Raw genomic sequence first — 6,341 nt, 5'->3', positions numbered from 1 at the left:
GGTTGTACTCGCTTTGTGTTTATAAGGGTTACGGACATAACAGATGTTATTGAAGTAAATTGCAGTAAATATTGATATCCTAGAAAACCCGAACTGCAAAATAAAAATTATAACACCATGCTGCAGTCGCTATTTAAATGATGGTATATGTAAATTTTTATTCTTTTTCAGAGTAGGCAATGGATATGTTCAATGAATATTGAGGGAAAAAAAGAAAGAAAAAAACAAAGTTAAAAAGTCTTGACCATCATTATTATTTGCAGAACAACCAACCCTTTTGAGCTCACCATCTGTAAATGGTGGTGGAGCCCTAATATCCCAAATATGATCATCACTGCCTGACCTGATAACTCCCAACTTCACTTTAAGAGGAGCCTTTTTGGACCTTTTCTTTTTGCCCTTTTGTTTCTTCTCTTTACTTCTTTGATCTATAATTATGATTACAAGTGTGCCTGCTGCTAATTACTTGCATTCTACCAAATCCCTTCCTCTTAAATCATAATTACAACTACATCAAATATGCTTAAAACTGTTTAGTTTTTGAACCTGTAAAATTGATCGTATCTACTGTGTTAATCATATTCTACTTATGAAAAGAGTTTTGATTTGCAAAATATGAAGGCCATGACCTGATCCCTCCATTTCATTTCAATTTCGAAGTGCGGGGAATGACATTCCTCCAAACAGACCTTAAATATGGAAATTGAAATCAAGCCACTAACACTGTCAACTTTCCATAAAGTTCGACATGCGATCACTATATGTATGTGTGTGTGTGTTCCTGCCAACCCACCAAGTAACGAAAGTAGTTTCGGCCGGCGCCAGGGAAGCAACTTGATCAAAAAGGAATCTGATGTACAAATCAGCCATCTTATTATTGATATATATGCTAATTGCTAATGCTTCATTTACAAAATAAAATCTTGTTTTCATAGTACTGAAGGGGTTCTAGTGAAGGCCGGTGTGTCGTCATTTCTAGCATCCGACTTACAGGACCCCCTCATGCAGTGTGAGCATCTACAGCCTCTCTCACCATCTGAATAAAACCAGACATATCCGTTCAGTTATAAGTTATAGACATGCCAGTGTAAATATGATAATGGGTTATATAAATAATATGAGACCTGGAAGTAAATATCAAGCTTCTTCCTCAAGATTGCATGCTCTTGCCTGATTTGTTGATAACTCCTAATGCATCTATACAAAAGAAAAGGTTTTGCAAGCTCAGTTCAGTTAGGCAATGTACTAATCCGTATGTATACGATGAACACTGCGCATTCATTAGTCACCTTTTTAGCTCCAATGCTTCCAAGTAAATCGTAAGTAAATTAGCAAAACAGCTACACTGCTACTAATAAAACATCAATTCACTTTTAACTATTGATTTGGAATGTGGGTTTATAAGAGATTACCTGGAACTGCTACCCTTGAATTGCTGCATGTAATCATCCAGTTTATTGAAGTTAAAAGGCCAACTATTCCTGCATTCATGGAAACATCTGTCGCTGTAATCCTAACCATAAGGCAATTATTACAAGACCACATTTTTTATATGTCAATGTTCCCCTTACAGTGCCTGTTCGATGTTCTGAATCAATCTAGTTGAGTCAGTGAAAAACCGAGTGACAATTTCTTGTACAAAATTAGGATTGGCATCATCTTGTAACTCCTCCAGCTGGATGAATTGCTCGTCAAGATAACCCTACAACAATGCTTCAACATGCACATTTTACTTGATTTTGCTATGAAAATTAAGCATTGGAAAGAAAAAATAAAAAACTTAACTCGGCACACTATTGAGAAGCAGTGCTTGGATCAAAAATACAAGTGATATGTAGGGATTGTGTTGGATGAGTCAAGTGAGAAGGTGTAATTAGTGAAAAACAGAGCAAAGAGAATACATTTAAAGCTGGAGTGCAAATTAAACAAATAGGGTAGCAACTTTTGTTTAACCCATTCAAATTTCAAATTTCCATGGTTTAGTTATTTATTATACCGACTGTGTTGATCTGAAATTTTATTTATACACACCATATTCAAAAACATTTTATTTTTAATTTATGTATGTTCACCCTCAAAAATATTTTCGAATGACATTTGATTGCATTGCATGTTCTTGAAAAAGTCTTGAAGTGGGCTTCAAGTTAAACAAAACCCTCCAAGATATATTGTCCAGCCCATTGACTTGATTCCCAAGCATCCTAAACAAGAAATAGAGAACAAAATTCAACAAGGGGTTTCTAGTGTGGACCTATGAGAGGCTAAAGTAAAAAAAATGTGGATTAACTACACAGATGATCATATATGTTTGTGATTTGTCTATTTTTTATCACTGATTTTAAAATACATAAGATATAGTCACTTTCGTTTTTTATTTAACTAAGATATAGTCACTTTTGCTTTTATTTATTTAAGAGATGGTCACTACAAGTTAACTCCCGTTAATAGTTAACAGGACATTTTGATATAATCACACATTTGGTTCCTATTATTTAATCGAATGATGCACGTGCCACTCGTGTCATGTGTCGTGTAACGTGTCACCATTCGGTTAGAATATTAACTTTATTTTAATTTGTTTTAATTTAATATATTTATCTTCCACCAATTTGATTTGTTTTGTTATATTAAAATAAAGTTAGTCTTCTAACCAAATGATGACATATGTCACATATGACACAGCATGTGGTACCAATGACAGTGACATCTTTCGATTAGAAGATTAAATTTATTAAAAGTACCGTTACATTGAGATAATATGTAAATAACAAAGACTAAATGTATGATTATGCCAAAATATTTAATGGTAGTTAATTCGAAGCGGTCACGTCTTAATTAAATAAGAACGAATGTAACCATATCTTATATATTTTGAAATCAATGATAAAAAATAGACAAATAACAAACATAAATGATCATTCTTGTAGTTAACCCTAAAATTCTATATTTAGAAATAATGAAAACGAGAGAGAGGACCGGATCAAAGAGGGACCTTCTCATGCAAGCAACTTGGTGTTGTAGGCCATTCCTATCCATGCTCTGCTCTCGTTTCCTTTGTTTATCGTAAAGAAAGTGCCCAAAAAATCTGATATTTGAATGATTTAGTAGCTTTGCTCTGTCCCTCTGCAAGGAATTTGAGATCCGCTCAGCGTCAAGGCTCCGCCTTTGTATTTATTGTGTATAACTGCGGTAAAGAAGAGAGGATATAGAGTCTACGGTCAAAAATAAATAAAAATCAAGAGGCTTACGTGTCAAATGATTATTTTATTTTTTATATTAATTAAGATTTTAACGTTTTAGCTAAAAAAAAATATGTTATTCACGGAATACGATAGTCCTAGGAGGCATTTCCTTTTCGAGCATTTATCTATATTCAATTTTTAAATTTTATTTTGAAAAATGATATTTTCAATTATCAAATGGATGGTTGTTATAATTAAATGTTTTAATTTTAAATACGACTTTTATAAGAATATTTGAATATTAATTATTAAATAGTTAAAATCTTTTAAGCATATAATATTTTATAATCACACCATATTAATAATAAAAAAATAAAACAAACATACTACAAGAGAGTTTGTTACTTAAACTGGTAATGAATAAGTTCATTAACAGCTTAAGCTAAAAATTCAAAAATCAAAATTGATAATATAATATATTAATTTGTAAATTTTTGTATAATATGTTATATAAATTTAACTTTTTTTAGTACAATATATATTTTCTATCTAACATAATATTTTGATACATAAATTTGATATACGATGATGTCGTAGGCTGGACCAACTACCCCAGTGAGATAATATAATAGATTTCTTAAGTAATGCTAAGAGTTCGAATCTTGACAATTGTGAATAGAGTAAAATGGATTGAGATGGTCGTCATTACCTCTGCAGTACCCAATCTGGATTAGTCGATCAATAGATCGAATACCCATGGTTATACCCAAAAAAAGTGATGTGTGGATCTACGAGTTTGAATTAAACAAGAAAATGATATTTAATAACGGAGACATTTCTTTTTATTATTAAAGCCACTCGATATGTTTGTATCTCTATCAAATTTAGTTATCACAATGTCTAATATTTGTAATTTTTTTATATTAAAATATATTAAAATAAATTCAATTTAAATATAAAAATATATAATATTTACCAAATTCATATATCAAGTTAAATAATAAATCTACATATCACATAAAAATTAACGAAACTTAAATTTTTTATAGAAGCCGCTAATTTTATTAAAAATAGAAAACATTCAAATTACAATGGAGGTCTACAACCACAATCATAAACTAAACGTATAATAAAGATATTTTCTTAAACACGAGAAAATTAGTCATTTAAGATCACAAGAACCATTAAAGGAAAATATTAAAAACCTAACCAAATAAACTCGGATAAAAGGTAGGTACGAACAGATCTGATTGCATCGACAACGAACTACAAAAGGGGATGAAGCTATTGAAATACTATTGACAAATCACAAATCAGAATTAAGCGACGTGAAAATACTATCCACGAATGAAAATTTATCATCCAAATCCAATATGATAGTCCAAAGCAAGGAGGATCAACATGATAACAAATAAAACGTTATCTTGATCAGCCATGACGATGTCAAATCCAACACTGAAAAAAATAAACAAAAATAACGGTCAAACGACCGAAAATATGCTATAAGGGCAGGAGAATACATGTCATAAAGATAGAATTATTAAAAATAAAAAAATAAAAATAAAAATAAAAATAAAAATAAAAATACACTACAATAAAGCAAAATAAAAATAATGAATATCGGTGATCAACGATCAATACTAAAGATGAAGAAAATAAAACTAACGCCAGTTAGAGAAAAAAGAGAAAAATAGGGCAAAAGCTATTATGAGACTTAAATACTAAAGTACGTAAATTTATCGCATTCAAATATCACATCATATAAAAAGCACAAATACCAAGTTATAAAAGTATCTATTTCAAGTTAAAATATATGTATAAACTTTTTTCTTTTAATGAACCGACTACATACTCCGAATCGTAAAACTGAAAATAAGGGTTTGATGATAGGGGAAGTGGCTAATAAACGTTGGCCAAAGCTGAGCGAGGTCCCTTTCAATTCCAGCTAGGATGGATAATCGCTCTTTAAAAATTTAAAGTTATCATATATTTTAGATGTTTGCCACATTAAATTTAAGTTCGCCCTCAAACATAAAATCCTACGTCTGTCCCTGACTCCAGCTGTCGACCAACAACGGAAAAAGTAGCATTTCATGTTCATCCTCCAACAAAACCAATAAATGTCTACCATCAAGAACGTACCACTGCTCTATTCTCATGTAAAACTCCACACCAATCTACTTTTAAGTACGGCTCTCAAAAGCATTCTAACGCTAAACAATAGAAGCATGCAATGGAATTTGTATTTTAGTTGGAAGCACCAAATTACATAAAACCAATCGCCTAAAGCTCTTCAAATATATATGCAGATAAGAAGAAACGGATGTGATGGATGTCAACAACAATTCAATCTTTCAGTTTTTATCTGTTAGGTTCAGAGTAGAAAATGGAGGTTTTAGAAGAGAAAAACGAAGAAGAAAGGGTAATTGAGATAAAAGAAATTCATTCACTGATTTTTCATGAAGAAAACATTCCCAGTACAGCTGTTTTATTTGATTACATGGGTACCAAATCTAAATAAGATGCTGCCAGCTGTTGTCCTTGCATAACATATCCAACTTCTCTATTCCTCTTTGTTGGGCTTCATTTGGTGGGCTCATTTAATATTAGATCAGGTAAGTCTTCTTTTACTTCACACACGTGCTCTTTTGGCTGAAACCAAATTCCCAATTTCTCAAATGAAATCCCTAACCCTTGCTTCACCATTTCCCCCTTTTTTTTCGTCTGAGTCTCCCTTCATTTCCTCCTTCCCGCCTCAACTCCTCTTCTCCAATCATGACATTATCTTTCGTACTTCTGATTGATTTTGGAGTTCGTTTTGCTCATCTTGGGTACAAGTATTACTGAAATAATACCATCATTCGTTCTTTTACATTTTCTGCAACTTCAGTAAAAATACCAAATAACCAAATGAATATATTCAATCAATTCATCATCTAGGTATGCACTTTGCCGACAACTTCAACTCCTTGGAATTACTCAAGAAGAGGACAAAACTATGTTAATGATTGGAATGAGAATATTACCTTTACAACAGCAGACAGTGGTCCCTGTCAAGGATCTTTCTTTGTCCGTCCCCCTGTGAAGCTGTTAGTCAGTGTTTTGAAAATTGGACTGGATCAGCCGGTTTAACCGGGAATCGTTATCTGATCCGATTCA

General features: G+C 32.0%; 1 pseudogene; it reads right to left on the bottom strand.

The window, feature by feature from the left end:
- Positions 1 to 1,000: 1,000 nt before the first annotated feature.
- LOC120193860 lies at positions 1,001 to 3,130 on the bottom strand (annotated as a pseudogene).
- Positions 3,131 to 6,341: the final 3,211 nt, after the last annotated feature.

This window comes from Hibiscus syriacus, unplaced genomic scaffold (assembly GCF_006381635.1).
Source record: "Hibiscus syriacus cultivar Baekdansim isolate YM2019G1 unplaced genomic scaffold, ASM638163v2 tig00116997_pilon, whole genome shotgun sequence".
Classification (NCBI taxonomy): Eukaryota; Viridiplantae; Streptophyta; class Magnoliopsida; order Malvales; family Malvaceae; genus Hibiscus; species Hibiscus syriacus.
The sequence above is the reverse complement of the archived record's forward strand: the minus strand, read 5'-3'. Positions and strand labels throughout refer to the sequence as shown.